Source organism: Furipterus horrens, unplaced genomic scaffold (genome assembly GCF_987537825.1).
Source record: "Furipterus horrens unplaced genomic scaffold, mFurHor1.1.pri manual_scaffold_10, whole genome shotgun sequence".
NCBI lineage: Eukaryota > Metazoa > Chordata > Mammalia > Chiroptera > Furipteridae > Furipterus > Furipterus horrens.
In genome coordinates this window covers 56247224-56263305 of record NW_028327180.1, presented here as the reverse complement: position 1 = coordinate 56263305, position 16082 = coordinate 56247224, and the positions used below count along the sequence as shown (strand labels likewise).

The 16082-nt window shown below is 42.7% G+C and overlaps 1 pseudogene; it reads left to right on the top strand.

Annotated features, from left to right (window-relative positions):
• Positions 1 to 1463: 1463 nt before the first annotated feature.
• On the top strand, positions 1464 to 8715 carry LOC150000305 (ubiquitin-conjugating enzyme E2 J2-like; annotated as a pseudogene).
• Positions 8716 to 16082: the final 7367 nt, after the last annotated feature.

The following is a 16082-nucleotide window of genomic DNA, read 5'->3' as shown; positions in this document are numbered from 1 at the left end:
TTCACATAAGCTTTCAATTTCTTGCTCTTCCTCTTCTCCTCTGGCACCCCTATGATTTGGATGTTGGCATGGTTAAAGTTGTCCCCGAGGTTCCTATGCCTCTCCTTACGTTTTTCAATTCTTGTTTCCTCATTCCGTACTGGTTGACTTTTTTTCTTCCTTATGTTCCAAATTATTGACTTGAACCCCAGTCTTCTTCCCTTCACCATTGGTTTTGTGTGGATTTTCCTTCGTTTCATTTAGCATAGTCTTCACTTCTTCCATTATGCGTTGGCAGACTTAAGCATATCTGTTAAGTCTGTGAGCCTCTTTTCACCACTGTTTTGAACTCTACATCTATTAGATGGGCTATCTCCTTGTCTGTTATGTTGGCTATCTCCTCATCACTTACTTCTCCTGCTGGAACCTTGATTCATTCTCTCTTTTGGGTCATACCTCTCTGTCTCCTCATCTTGACAGGCTTCCATGCATGTTTGCCTCTGTGTCTTAGGTAGAGCTGTTGCACCTGCTATGTTGTAAGGGGCAAAGCCTTAGGTATTTCTCAGTGTGGATCGACCCGTTTCACCACGTTGTGGCGCTGTATGTAGGGGAGGGGTCTGAGAGGGAACAATGCTGCTTGCTCAGCACTCATGCCTTTTCCAGGCACTTCTCCCACTTACTGTGGGAGACTTATGCCCCTCTAGCTGTTGCTCTGGTCATCGTTCCCATAGTGGGTGTGTTTGTAGATATTCTAGGACCTTGGGGGCCTTTTTAAAAAGAGGACTCTACTGAAAGACCTGCAGTTTCTTCCCTCTCCCCAACCCCCACTAGTTTGCCCAGTCAGAAACAATAAGGCTTTGTTTTCTCTGGCGCTGGAATCGTGAGCTATGCGGTCTGGTCTGGTGCTAGGAGCACTCCCCTGGTGTCCCTCCCTACTTTTAAAAATGTTACTGCGCTTTCCACCAGCCTGCCACTGCCACCACTGCTGCCACAAGCACACGGCATCCTCTCCACTCCAGCTCCACCCCTCCTACCTGTCTGGATGAGTATTTCTTCTTTATATCTTTTTTTTGTTGGACTTCCTTGCAGCTTGACTTTCTGGAACTTCTGATTGTCTCTAGTTTTGAGGTAGTTCCAGTTTTGTTTCTTAATGTTAGTACGTGTTGATAATTCAAAAGCAGCAGAGTATCCATTCTTGTGAAGTGCTCATGGAACCTGTAGTATTTACAGTAGCCAAGACAGAGAAGCAGCCAAAGCGCCCAATGATTCATCAGTGTATAAAGAAGACGTGGGTGTCCTGGAAGTTGAGGTGGCAATACTGCAGCCTCAGTATGGGATGGCGGGCTCTCCTCCAAGACCACAGCGAGCCTAAGCATGGTGGTGATGCACACACGAAATGGTACAAATGAGCTATTATAGCATTGGCCTAGCAATGAACACAGGACTGCCTCTGTACTCAGAAGCCCCATAACGTGGTGTATGTGCTGAGCCCTCTTCCTGATATTCTTGGATGGCAGTGTGTGGTCTGAGGCCCTGAGATGACTCCTTATGATGATGGCTATTACCACTGAAAACTAGTTTTTCCCAGAGAATTTTCTATTTTTTGAATTTTGTTTTTATTGTTTTTCTATTACAATTGTTCCACATTTTCCCCCATTGCTCACCCCCCCAAGCCCATCCCTTCTCCCACAGTCAATCCCCACCGCGTTGTCCATGTCCATGGGTTATTTATACTAGTTCCTTTACTAAACCCTTCCCCTATTTTTCCCCCTACCCCGATAACTGTTACTCTTTCCTTGTTCAGTTTTGTTAATTTGTTTGTGTTGTTCATTAGTCTTCTGTATCAGGTGATATCATATGGTATTTTTCTTTCTTTGCCTGGCTTATTTCACTAAGCATAATTCTCTCTAGTTCCATCCATGTTGTTGCAAATGGCAGGAGTTCCTTCTTTCTTTCTGCTGCATAGTATTCCATTGTGTCAATGTACCACAGTTTTTTAATCCACTCATCTACAGAGGGGAACTTAGGCTGTTTCCAGCACTTGTCTATTGTAAATAGCACTGTTATGAACATAGGGGTGCCTAGGTTCTTCTGAATTGGTGTTTCGGAATTCTTCGGGTATAATCCTAGTAGTGGAATTGCTGGTTCAAAAGGAAGTTTCATTTTTAGTTTTTTGAGGAAATTCCAAACTGTTTTCCATAGTGGCTGTACCAGTCTGCATTCCCACCAACAGTGCAATAGGTTTCCAGTTTCTCCACATCCTCGCCAGCACTTGTTGTTTATTGATTTGTTAATGGTGGCCATTCTGACTGGTATAAAGTGGTATCTCATTGTGGTTTTTATTTACATCTCTGATGGCTAGTGATGTTGCGCATTCTTTCATATGCTTATGGACCCTCTGTATATCCTCCTTTGAGAAGTGTTTGTTCGGGTCCTTTGCCCATTTTTTAGTTGGGCTGTCTGTCTTCTTGGTGTTGAGACATGTAAGTTCTTTATATATTTTGGAGGTCAATTCCTTGTCTGAGGTATCATTGGAAAATATGTTTTCCCATATGGTTGGTTCCCTTTTCATCTTGCTGATGTTTTCTTTAGCTGAGCAGAAACTCTAGTTTGATGTTGCATTTGTTTATTCTTTCCTTTATTTCCCTTGCCATAGGAGAGGTATCAGTGAAAATATTGTTACATGGGATATCTGAAATTTTCCTGCCTATGTTTTTCTCTAGGACTTCTATGGTGTCATGTCTTACATTTAAGTCTTTGATCCATCTTGAGTTTATTCTGGTGTGTGGTTTAAGTTGATGGTCTAGTTTCCTTTATTTGCATGTCCCTGTCCAGTTCTCCCAGCACCATTTGTTGATGAGGCTCTTCTCACTCCATTTTATGTTCCTTCTCCCTTTTTCAAATATTAGTTGGCCATATAGACCTGGGTTTATTTCTGGGTTCTCTATTCTGTTCCATTTCATCTATATGTCTGTTCTTATGGCAGTACCAGGCTTTTTTGATCACAGTGGCTTTGTAGTATAGTTTGAGATCAGATATTGTGATTCCTCCTACTGAATTCTTCTGTCTCAAGATTGCTGTGGCTATTCGGGGTCGTTTTTGGTTCCATATAAGTTTTTGAAGTATTTGTTCTGGGACTGTGAAATATGTCCCTGGTATTTTAATAGGGATTGCATTGAATCTATAAATTGTTTTTGGGTAGTATGGACATTTTAATGATGTTGATTCTTCCCATCCATGAACATGGTGTATGCTTCCATTTCTTTGTATCTTCCTTAATTTCTTTCTTCTGTGTAATGTACTTTTCCAAGTACAGGTCTCTTATCTCTTTGATTAAGTTTATTCCTAGGTACTTTATTCTTCTTGTTGCTATAGTAAATGGGATTTTTCTTCTAGTTTTTATCTCTGATATTTTATTGTTGGCGTACAGAAATGCCTTTGATTTCAAAATATTGACTTTGTACCCTGAATTTTGCCAAATTCACTTATTATGTTGAGTAGAGTTTTCATGGAGTCGATAGAGTTTTCAATGTACACTATTAAGTCATCTGCAAATAATAACAGTTTTACTTACTCTTTTCCACTTCGGATGACTTTTTTTTTCTTGTCTGATTGTTATGGCTAGAACTTCCTACACTATGTTGAATAGGAGTGGAGAGAGTGGGCATCCTTGTCCTATTCCTGATCTCAATGGGAATGCTTTCAGTTTTTGTCCATTGAGTATGATGTTGGCTTCAGGTTTCTCGTATATAGCCTTCATCATGTTGGGGTATGCTCCCTCTATTCCCATTTTGCTGAGTGTATTCATCATAACTGGGTGTTGTACTTTATCAAATGCTTTTTCAGCATCTGTTGATATGATTATGTGACTATTGTCTTTCATTTTCTTTATGTGGTTTATTATGTTTATTGATTTTTGAATATTAAACCATCCTTGCATCCCTGGGATGAATCCCACTTGACTGTGATGTACAGTATTCCCTCACTTATCGCGAGTATTGTGTTCTAGACCCACCCGCGATAGGTGAAAATCCATGAAATAAGAACCTTACATTTATTTTAGTATTTATATATTTTTAAGGCTTTGTAAACACTTCCCACACACTTATAAGCCATTCCCAGTCCCTTATTAACCTTTTCCACACTTTTATAAACACTAATTATGTTCTTAAACATATTCTACACTCTTAAACCTACACAACTTTAACAATATACATATACAGTACTGCAAAATTCCATGACATAGAAAAAAACCCGTGATAAATAATTAAATATATTTTTTAAAAGCCTACGATACAGTGAGGCCATGACAAGTGAACAGCGATATAGAGGGAGACTACTGTGTGATCTTTTTAATGTATTGTGAGATCAGGTTTGCCAATAATTTGTTGAGAATTATAGCATCTGTGTTCATCAGTGATATCGGCCTGTAGTTTTCTTTCTTTGTTGTGTCTTGATCTGGTTTTGGAATTAGGGTAATACTGGCTTCATAGAAAGAGTTTGGGAGTCTTCCCTCTTCTTGGATTTTTTGGAATAGTTTGAGAAGGGTAGGCGTTAATTCTACCTTCAATGTTTTGTGAAATTCGCCTGTGAAGCCATCCGGTCCAGGGCTTTTGTGTGCCAGGAGTTTTTTGATTACTGTTTCAATTTCACTCTTTGTTATCAGTCTGTTCAGGCTTTTTGCTACTTCTTGATTCAGCTTTGGAAGATTATATGTTTCTAGAAATTTTTCCATTTCACCTAGGTTGTCAAGTTTCTTGCCACACAGTTGTTTGTAGTAATTTCTTACAATCCTTTGTATTTCTGTGGTATCAGTCATGAGTTTTTCTTTTTCATTTCTGACTTTGTTTATTTGGGTCCTCTCTCTTTTTTTCTTGATGCCTGGCTAAAGGCTTGTCAATTTTGTTGATCTTTTGAATTGTTTGTTTAGTTTCTCTGTCATTTAATTCTGCTCTGATCTTGATGATTTCCTTCCTTCTACTCACTCTGGGCTTTGTTTGTTGTTGTTCTTCTAGTTTTTGTATCTATGAGGTTAGATTTTTCATTTGAGATTCTTCTATTCTTTTTAGGTAAGCCTCTATTGCTATGAACTTTTCTCTCAAGACTGCTTTTGCTGTGTCCCATAGGTTTTGGGCTGTAGTGTTCTTATTATCATTTGTTTCCAGAAACTTCTTGATTTCCTCCTTTATGTCATTGTTAACCCATTCATTATTTAATATTATGTTATTCATTCTCCATGAGTTTGAATATCTTTGAGTTTTTTCCTTGAGGCTGATTTCTAGTTTCAAGGCATTGCGATCTGAGAAGATGCTTGATATAATTTCAATTTTCTTGAGTTTGTTGAGGCTTGTTTTGTGTCCTATCATGTGGTCTATCTTTGAAAATGTTCCATGTGCATTTGAAAAGAACATATATTTTGCTTCTTTGGGGTGAAAAGTTCTATATATATCAACTAAGTGCATTTGATCTAGAGTGTTGTTCAATGCCTCAATATCCCTGGTATGTTTTTGCTTCAAAGATCTGTCCATTGTTGACAATGGGTTGTTGAAGTCCCCTACTATGAGTGTGTTGCTGTTGATATCTTTCTTGTAGTCTTCCAAGATTTTTCTTATATATTTTGGTGCTCCTATGTTAACCAGAATTATATCTTCTTGATGTTCCCCTGTAAAATCTGTTTTGTCTGATATAACTATTGCTACCCCAGCTTTTTTTTTATTCATGTCCATTTGCTTAAAATACGTTTTTTCCCTCCCTTCACTTTCGGTCTGTAAATATCTTGTTTTGAGGTGTGTCTCTTGTAGACAGCATATATGTGGGTCATGTTTTTGTATCCATTCTGCAACCCTATGTCTTTTGATTGGAGCATTTAATCCATTTACATTTAAGGTTATTATTGACAGGTATTTATTCATTTCCCTCGGTACCTGTGTTCCTCTCCCTCTCTCTCTTTCTTCTTTTTCTTAAAGCATTCCCTTTCACATCTCTTGCAATGCTGGTTTGGTTGAAATGTATTCTTTTAGTCTTCCTCTTTCTGGGATACTCCTTATTTCACCTTTCATTTTGAAAGAGAACCTTGCTAGGTAGAGTAGTCTTGGTTGTATGCCTTTGTTTTTCATTGCTTAAGATATTTTTTTGCCATTACCTTCTGGTTTGTAGTGTTTCTGTTGAGAAACCAGTTGATAGTCTTATCGGTGTTCCCTTGTATGTTATTTACTGTTTTTCTCTTGCAGCCTTTAAGATTCTCTCTTTGTCTTTGAATGTTGCCATTTTAATTATGACGTGCCTTGAAGTGGGCCTTTTGGGGTTCATCTTCATTGAGACTCTCCTGGATTTATATGACTTTTTCTCTCATCAAGTTAGGAAAGTTTTCTGTCATTAATTTTTCAATCAGGTTTTCTATTCCAGGCTCCTCTTCTTCTCCTTCTTTTATCCTTATGATACGGATATTTTTTCATTAACTGTTGTCCTGCAGTTCTCTTAAACCCTCTTCATTCTTTTTAACTGTTTTTTCATTCTGTTGCATTGTCTGGGAATTTTTTCAATGTTGTCCTCTAACTCACTGATCTCATCCTCTGCTTCATTTAACCTGCTTTTGATTGATTCTACTGTGTTCCTCAGTTCAGAAATTGTATTCTTTATTTCTTCCTGGTTCTTATTGATAGTTCCTATGTCCTTTTTTATGCTGGTGTAGTTCTCAGTAAGTTCCTTGTAGCTTCCCTGGAGTTCTTTGTAGTTTTCTTTGAGTTTGTTGAGTTCATTGAGCTTCCTCATTACTATTGTTTTGAATTCCATGTCTGGTAGTTTCCTTCCCTCTATTTCATCTATCCCTCCTTCCTGGAATTCATCCTTTCCTTTTGGTGGGGTGTTATTCCTGTTTGGTGGGGTGTTATTCCACCTCCCCATTTTCAGTAGCTGGTCTCGTTTGTTTCTGCTTCTTAGATTGATCTGCTTTTATTTTCTGCCTCTGTGGTGTGACCTTCTGTGGTAGGAATCTGTGTGATTCAGTGGTGCAGAGTCATCGACCTCCTTAACTTGATGATCTTGGAATGCCCTTTATGCCTTTTTTTTTTTGGACTCTAGTAGTATTTTGGTTTGGGTTGTTGTGTTGCTCTTTGGTGGGTCCTTCCCTTAAGTTAACTGACTGAGAGTCTCTGCCCACTTCTGACAGCTGTTAAGCTGCCTCTGGCTGATGCCTCTTGGAGGGGAGTAGTCTGCTTATGAGATTCCTCCCATAGTCTGAGGCTGAGTCTGCCCTGGGATCTGGTCTGCTGCTCCTCCAGCTTTTCCTCCAAAACCAGCATCCAAAGTTTTCTGAAACTCCTCTAGTTCATTTCACCTTCTTTCAGCTGCAGCCCAGGTTGTGCATGGGAAGAATGGTTTTTCTGCCTGCCAGCAGGCGGGCAACAACAACAGGCAAACACTACAGGGTGTGCCGGGACCGTTTTCCCATGGTGGTGGGTGGGGGTGTTTCCTCACTCTGGCTGGCCTGTGCCCCAGCCAGTAGCTATTCCCCATTCCAGTGGGTGGGTGGACCAGGGGTGTTGTGTCACAATGACTGTAGTGCTCGTGGGCCGGCAGCAGTGCCCCACTCCAGCATGTGGGCAAGCCGGGAACACTCAGCCGCACTGGCTGGCCGTGGGAGTGGGGGCCAAGCGCATTCCTGCAAGTGGGCCCCTGTGTGCACATTCCTCAAGTATCTCTGTCCGCCCTCAGCCTTCCCTTCCCCTTCCAAAAAAAAAAAAAATCAATAAATTTTTTAAAATTTAAGAAAAGAAGGGGGGGGATACAGAAAAGAAAAAAAAAAAAAAACACTTCTCCCAGCCTCCCAGAGCCAGACATCACCCAGCCAACTTCTGGCTCTACCAGCGGGCCCAGCTTGGATCTTCACCTCCAACTTCTCTCACGGGAGACCCAAGGGCATTGAGAAAACTTTGTGCTCCTCCGGCCGCTGCCTGGGGAGCCAAGCCAACCAGAACTTGCACCTCTCCTGTGTCTCCTCCATGCACCTCACCAGACAGGTTGCTCAGAAGTGGCCTCCTCTGCTGCCAGTAGTGCCAAGGTTCAACTCCCACCAGTATCCAGATGTTAACAGATGCTCTGTCCACATTCAGCTGAAACTATAAACCAGTCTCAGGAGCAAGCAAGGGCAGCTTCTCACTCATCCGCCATCTTATTTATTGAGAATTTTCATTTAAACCTCTTGATGTTTATAGGGTAACCCTAAATAAAAGATCAAAGGGCAATAGGAGGCTGTGTCTTTATTTCCATCAAGGGTTTCCACTCATGCACATGAAACCCGGCCTGGTCCTTCTCCATGACCATCCTGACTGGGCTCCTGAGCTTCACCTTGAAGAAGGGCCCCACCCTGGCCAGCGTAGTCTTTGAACATCAAGAAAACACACTGGCTACACAAAGTTTAGCATTTAATTTAAAAGACAAAGTAGTAAAGGAAATTAAACAGAAACAGAAAGGACAAGGAGAGCTCAGCAGCAGACTCCAGATGCTCCCCCAACCAGATGTGGTTCCAGACGGGACACACTCCACGGCCACAGCGAGACGGCTTCAGGGATTTGAGGGCCATGTGCCAGAGCTGGGTCACACATCATGGGGCTCCAGCAGACCAATCAGCACCACAGACTCCTGAGGGGGCACCCTGGCAAATTTGTTTGTGTGGTTGGATTTGCAGCCCTCGCACATACAGTTAAGTGCATGCCGAGGAACATAGCGCAGGAATGAGCCACATGGGCAAAGGTGGCTGAAGTCGAGGGACACTGGACCCAAGCTTGATGCTGGCTAGCTTGATGTGCCTGCTGCAGAGCACAGGAATACCCACCTGACTGCTGGGGTTGTTTTTTTAATAACCTTTAAGAGGAGAACAAAAACCAAAGTGTGTGGTTTGGATGTGGGGCGGAGGCCAGTTTCCGGCCCCCTGTGCTTGCCCTGGTCTTATTGGGGGGTGGAGCTTGGATGCCTAGAAGGAGGGGCCTCGCTCTTTGGCTTTATAGCTTAATCCCTTATTGTCTTTTGGACCCACTTAGTAAACCTGTTTTTGTTTTTGTTTTTATTAGATTTAGTCAGTTAAAAATATAAAACTCAATGCCTATCAAAAATAAAAAGCCATGGTACATATATACAATGAAATACTAGTAGGCCATAAAAAGAATGAAATCTTCCCATTTGTGACAACATGGATGGACCTAGAAGGTATTAGGCTAAGTGAAATAAGTGAGACAAAAAAAGACAAATACCATATAATTTCACTTATATGTGGAATCTAAAGAATGAAGTAAATGTACAAACAAAATAGAAACAGACTCATAGATACAGAGAACAGACTGATGATTGCCAGAGGGGATGGGGAATGAGAGGCTGAGTGAAAAGGGTGAAGGGATTGAGAAGCACAGATTGGCAGTTACCAAATAATCACAGGGATGTGAAGAACAGCACAGGAAATACAGTCAATAATACTGTAATAGTTACGTGTGATGTCAGATGGGTACTAGACTTATCAGGGGAATCACTTTGTAAGTTATAGAAATGTTTAACCACTATTTTGTACACCTGTAACTAATATAATATTAAGTATGAACTATAATTGAAAAAAGGTGTTTATATATTTTGAGTCTTTGGACTCACTCAAGGGCAGGGGTAAGGTGGGGAGCACATGGAAGAGTCATTCAAATGATCATGTATCGTTTTTAGTAGATCAGATCGTGCAGGTGGAGAGCTGCCCAGAATGAGGCTGTGTATGACCGGGAACTAAACAGAAAAGGGAGTGTCCTGACAGGTTCTCTTAAGGAGGGTGCTGAGTTGCTGAACTATGAAATACAAAAATTACTAGTATGTGTATATACTATAGTGTTCTATTATGTATATTATTTGTAGCTCCTTTATCCCTCAAATAAAATAAAGAAACTTGCTTAAACTTGTGATGACAGGAAGCAGGGTGGTAGCTGAGACACTGGCCCAGTTCTTCACCATCCTGCACCAGCACCCAGCCACGGCCTCATGTGGCTGACACACACTTTCCCGCCCCTGGCTCAATCTCAGCCAATGGGCTGTTAGCAGACAGGACATAGCAAACACTTGTAATATGTTCATGTGTCAGGTGTGCCCTCTCTCAGGCCTCTGCCATCACCCAGAGATGAGCGTGTCCCTGCTCAGCCCAGGATGGGGACAAAAGTTCCAGGACGTGTGCAGTGAAGCCACATCTGCCAACCTGCAAGGAAAATAAATGCTTATTACTATATGTCATTAATATCTAGGGACAGTTTGTTATGCAGCATAATGGTGGCAATAGATAACTAACACTGGGAGGTGGCAGGTGTCGCTGTGCCAGGTGTGAGGAGGAATTCCTGAGTCAGCAACTGGAACATGGCTTCTCTCACTGTAGAGGGACATCCACTCTGGTAAAATGTCACTGCTTTTCAGGAAAAGTGTGGGCACCTAGGCACTCTCAGATGCCACCAGCGCGGGGTAAGGGGGGTTAATGGGTGATTTTTACAGAGCAGTTTGGAGGTAGCTTTCAAGAATCTGAAAAATGCTTGCATCTACTGACCCAGTCATATCACTTCTGAATAGTGACACTAAAGGTGATCCTGAGCAGGCAGAAGCTCTAGGCACCATGGCCGTGTAGGTCATTATAGAAAGAAGCATCTACTACCACTTACTACTCCTGGGTTCCCACGTGCATCTCTGACTCAATGCTCACAACACTTGTGAGATACTGCAGAGGCCCAGAGAGACTGCATCACCTTCTCTATATACCAGACCTCTGGCTCCAGGGCCCCTGGTCTAACCTCCAGGCTATCCATCCTGAAAGAGCCCAAAGAAGGAATGCAATCAGTCAAGTCCTGGAGTGTTATATGGCCATTTTAAAATTAAAGTACACACTCATTTATAAGTACTTCACAAGTAGATTATGATATAAGGTTATATAGAAAAAATCAAATACATATAAACCACCTAAAATCCTCCTTAGAATAAGGCAGTGTTTAAGTGCACTAGTAAATAAAAATGAAGTGAATAAGTACAAAAATGAAGACATACACATTAAAATGGCCAGGCATGAGCGCAACCTCACTCAATAAGATGTTCACATTAGAATACTGACAAGACCACGTGTTTGCTAGCATGTGGGGCAAGTGGAACTCTCATACATTTTTGGTGAGAGTGTAAATTGATACAAGCATTGTGGACAATTGTTTGGCAGTTTCTTATAATGTTCAATGTTCTCCTAACTTATGAGCAACTCCACCCTAGGTATTGACTCAAGAGAAATGAAAATGTGTTCGCACAAGTCCTCGTATAAGAATATTCAGTTGATGACAACTTTATTTGTAACAGAAAAATTGGAAACAACTCCAATGCTCATCACCAAGAAAGTGGATAAGCAAACCATGGTATACACTGTATATAGACTGCAGAATGCTACTCAACAGTTAGAAAAAGGAATGGTTTACTGATGTGTGTGAAAACAAGGAAGACCCTAAAAAACTGTCTTGAGCTCAAGGAGCCAGATTCAGAAGATTACATACTTAATGAGACTCCAATACAAACAGTTCAAAATGAGGAAGGAAAAAAACCCTAATATTTTGAAACTGAAATCAGAATGGTGGCTGCTTGGGGAGTGGGGATCATGGTGGGGAGGTAGACAGACTGCAACAGGACAGGGAGAAATTTCCTAGGGTGATGACAATGTCCTATATTTTGAATGGTGTGTTGGTTACACAGATATATAAATATTTGTCAAAAATTATTGACCTATACACTTAAGATCTGTGCATCTGACTGAACTGTACCTCAGTTTCACACTGTGTTCATGTGGCATCAATTAGGGATATGGACAAAACTGGGGGCAGAGAGGACTGTGGGGTGGGGAGATGGGGAATGGGACAGTTTTCAAGACCCAGCAGATGCCGGGCAGATGGAGCTCAAGCCCTCACAGAGGGTGTGGAGTGCTCTGCACATGGCTTTGGAGCTGGTCACATCTGCAGAATTTCTCAGGGCCAGGCCACGCCATGTGCTGGAATGCCAGCTGGGCTTACAGTCCTACTGAAACCTGTTTGATGGAGGGCAAGAAAGGAGGCCAAGGAAGGCAGGTGAGCAAGGAAGAATAAGGCATGTGCTGGGGCGCTGAGCTTCAGGCAATGGCCCTGAGCCCGCCTGGGCAACCCTGCTTGGAGCCATGCTGAAGCACTCCCCTGTCCCACTGTGGTTTGCTGAGGGTCTTCTGGAACTCCACAGTCCCCAGATCCAGCTCCTCTAAGAGGTGGGTGTGGACCAGACAGGACTTTCTCAGCTCTCTCATAGGACAAGAGATGCTCAGGATCCTGGGTTACAGACACAGAGCTGCTCCAGCACACAGGATAAGGACATGGACACTGTGGGGGCCCACCCAGAGCCTGAAAATGGTGCCCGTGGGCTGGCAGGCCCCTGATCAAGGCGAGCAGGGCAAGCAGAGGCCAGTCAGGGTGCTGCAGCAGGGAACCTCAAGGACAGGGCCACCTCACAGGGGCAGGAGGGACAAAGGCAGGAGGACTGAGGGCTGCAGGGTGGAAGGAAAAGGCACCTGGGGATGCACCTTAACCAGGCCCCACAAGGTGGTAACCTAGAAGCAAGGGATTCTCATCGAAAGCTGCCTGAAGGCCCTGGAAGTATTGAGGGGGAAGGCCGCCCAGGAGCCTGGGCTGCAGCATGAGCAGGTGAAGGAGCCAAGCTCCAGAGCCACCAAGTTCACATGTCCAGAGCAAGGGCACTCGGACTTCTGGCTGGCTAGCACAACCCAGGGCTCTGAACTTCTCTTCAGAGTGCACTGACTGTGGAGAATAATGTGCAGAAGCAGGACAGGGAGACAAGATGGCAATAGGCTATAGGTGGTGTTCCCCTTGTCCATACATGTTAGTTCTTTACAAAGTCATAATACAAGGAAAATTTTGGCCCGTGCCTGTGGGCACATGGTTACCTACAGAATAGTGACTGTCATATAACTGTGCCTCTGGACATCTTTATACTCTTAAAAAATTACCACAGTCCCTAAAACACTTTTATCTATGTGAGTTCCATTTATCAATTTTAAATATATTAGTTAGAGATTAATACTGAGTGAATTTCAAAGTATTTATTGATTTAAAATAGAAAAATAAACCCATTCCATATTAACACAAATAGCATTTTAGTGAAAAATAACGATACCTTTGAAAAGCTCAGAGAGAAGGGTGGTACTGTTGTACATTTGCAAATCTCTTTAACATCTGGCTTAGTAGAAGACAGCTGGATTGTCAGACCTGTGTCAGTCTCTGGAAAATTTCACCGTATAATAATGGCAGAAAGGGTGAAAAGAGGCAAATGACATCTTAGTATTATGAAATAGTCTTGACTACACTCTGAGAAATACTGATACAGAGTATAATTACAACTCTATAAAAAGTAAAATTTCTCAATAAACGTGTCATGATGCCACTTAGTGGTGTCTCTAATTATTGCAATTCCTGGTCACCAAACTCTTGTGTGTTGTGTTTGGTGTGTGTGTGAACACGGGGGAGGATTTCAAGCTCATCTTGTGTGTGATATTTTGTGTTGTGTATACATGTGACACATGTGTTTGTATTCATGAGGTGTGTGTGTGCATGTGTTACAAGTGTGATTGCATGCTTGCAGTGTACATCGCTACAGTGCACATGGTATGAGTATGCATGTTTGTGCTCACATGGGCCACATGTGTGATGTGGTGTGTTGTATGTACATGTGGTATTTGTGTGTGTGTTCATGAGGGTCTGTGGGGTGCATATGTGTGTTATAGATGTGACATGCATGCGTGTGTGTAGACTGCTGCAGTGCAGGTACTGTGAGTATGCATGTGTTTGTGCTCATGTGGGTCGTGCGTGATGTGGTATATTGTGTGTACATGTGGTGCATGTGTCTGTGGTTGGTGGGGAGTGTGTGCATGTCTTGCATGTGTATAGTATTGTTTACACATGGTTGTGTGATGCATGTGTGTGCATGAGTTTATCTGTATGCGATATGTGCATATTTGTATGTCTGGGAGTGTGTGCAAGTAGGGGGGATGTGCTGTGTCTGGTTGTGCATGCATGTGTTTGTGTGTGGTGTGTTTAGGACTTACATTTGCCTTCTGCATACCTGCCTGGCCCTGTGCAAGGTCTTTTCTGTTAAGAAAACATCTCTTAAATTGTCCAGCAGAGAAGCAGGCAGGTGCAAGTCCTCTAGAGACTCATCTTCCACACCAGCTTCATGAATCAGGCATTTCCCCCCAACAAGAAGGCCTCTGGGTGGAACCCTGCTCACAGGTCTGTGGCTAGTCAGTGGCGAGACCTGGGTCTTCTGATCAATGAGAAATTTAACATCTGGTACTAATGATTACCTCTAAGTTATAAAAAAAGAAAATCATCTAGATGGTATGATCAAAATCATGTGAAAAGGCAAACAAATTTCTGAGTAAAAATAGCATGACAACATCGCTTGGTCACTCTCTCTGCTCCATTACCCTCTCCACTGGTGAGTGTGCACACATTTAGGCCACGTGCATAATTGGAAAGATGTAAGCTGGTGCCTACTGGGCATCAACTGTATGCTGGTCCTGTGCAAGGCATTTTCAAGTTCAAGTATAAACATAACAAGTACAAATTGTAGTTTCAAAAGTTGCAGGACAGTGAGCCCCATCAATGGTCATGCGGACACTTCAGGTGGATTTATCCCACCCTGTCAACCCCTTTCCTCTGCTGGAGCCCAGCCTCAGGGGAACTGATGCCCAGTGCCCATGTTGCCCACCCTCCCACATAGTGGTGGGTGTCTGTGTCCACCAGCACCCACTGATGCTGCCTGCTGAAAGAGGAAGCCACCTGAATGCTTAGTCACCACTGTGGGCACCCTGGGGTTCCCCCAGCCTGCCTCAGGAGATTCAGGCCAAGCAGATGCTCCCCCACCCCCACCCATGAGGTGCTGGGACCCTGCGGCCCCACACAGTGCAGCTGGGGGACTCATTCTCCAGCTCCACGTCAGTCTGCATTCTCCCCACTCAGTTCTTCACACAGAAAAATGTTTCCAGAGTTCTTCAGGGTTTGTCTCTTGAAAGCCAAAGCAAATCTAAATATCTTGATTCTCAAACTAGAATTCTCTCCACTGTGAGTTCTTAAAATTGATTTAGGTTTGTGACTTGCTCTTGTGTTCTCTCTGGGTCTGAAATCACCAGGCCCAGCAGAGCCTGAGAAAGCCCACAGGGACCACCGCGAAGGTAGAAATAGTCATTAATATGCATGAGGATGGCTGGGCACTAGTTCAACCCCAAGAGTACACATACATGAACCCAAGAATCAGGAGCCAGATCCTCATTGGCCAGCTGGCCAGCCACTGTCTTCCCCAAACCCACGGAAAAGGAGGAATTTGTTTGTGCCCTCTGCCAGCACCCACTGCAGCCAGCTTGAGTCTGTAAGGCCAGTGTCCCTGACATGAGTGAGAAAGCAAAGGCCACAGGTGATACAAGCAATGGTCCTTACAGGTCTCCAGGGAGCTGGTGAAGCTGCACTTTCCTGGGACCCACCCCAGGGATCTGATGCAGGAGTCCTGGGCAGAGCCTGAGAATCTGCATTCCCAAGGAGCTCGCAGGTGACGCCAATACCTTCAGTCCAGGAGCACACTGAGTAGCACCACTGTGAGGACCCAGTGGCTGAAGGGAAGGGATGGTGGCTGCAAATCAGGTGGCTCCTGAAGAGGCAAACTTCAGAGAGGAAGCAAAGGTAATACTGAGGAAAACAAGCATGATGAGAACCCTGAAGGAGACAGATATACTGATAAAAATATTACAGATCAAAATTATATATATGAATATCGGGTGCAGATACAGATACATACAGACACATATATATTAGGTAGACATAGAGATTACATAGAGAGTAGATACAGATACTGACACAGATTTGTAATTAAAAAATCTTCATTTTTACTTGTTGTTTCTTTGTAATATCTTCTTGGCTCTCAATAATTGTCACTATAGTTGTTTTTTCTAATTTTTACTATAATTTTAACTAATTTTTACTTATTTATACACTTTATACATTTGTCTAATTTATATTATATTACATTTTATT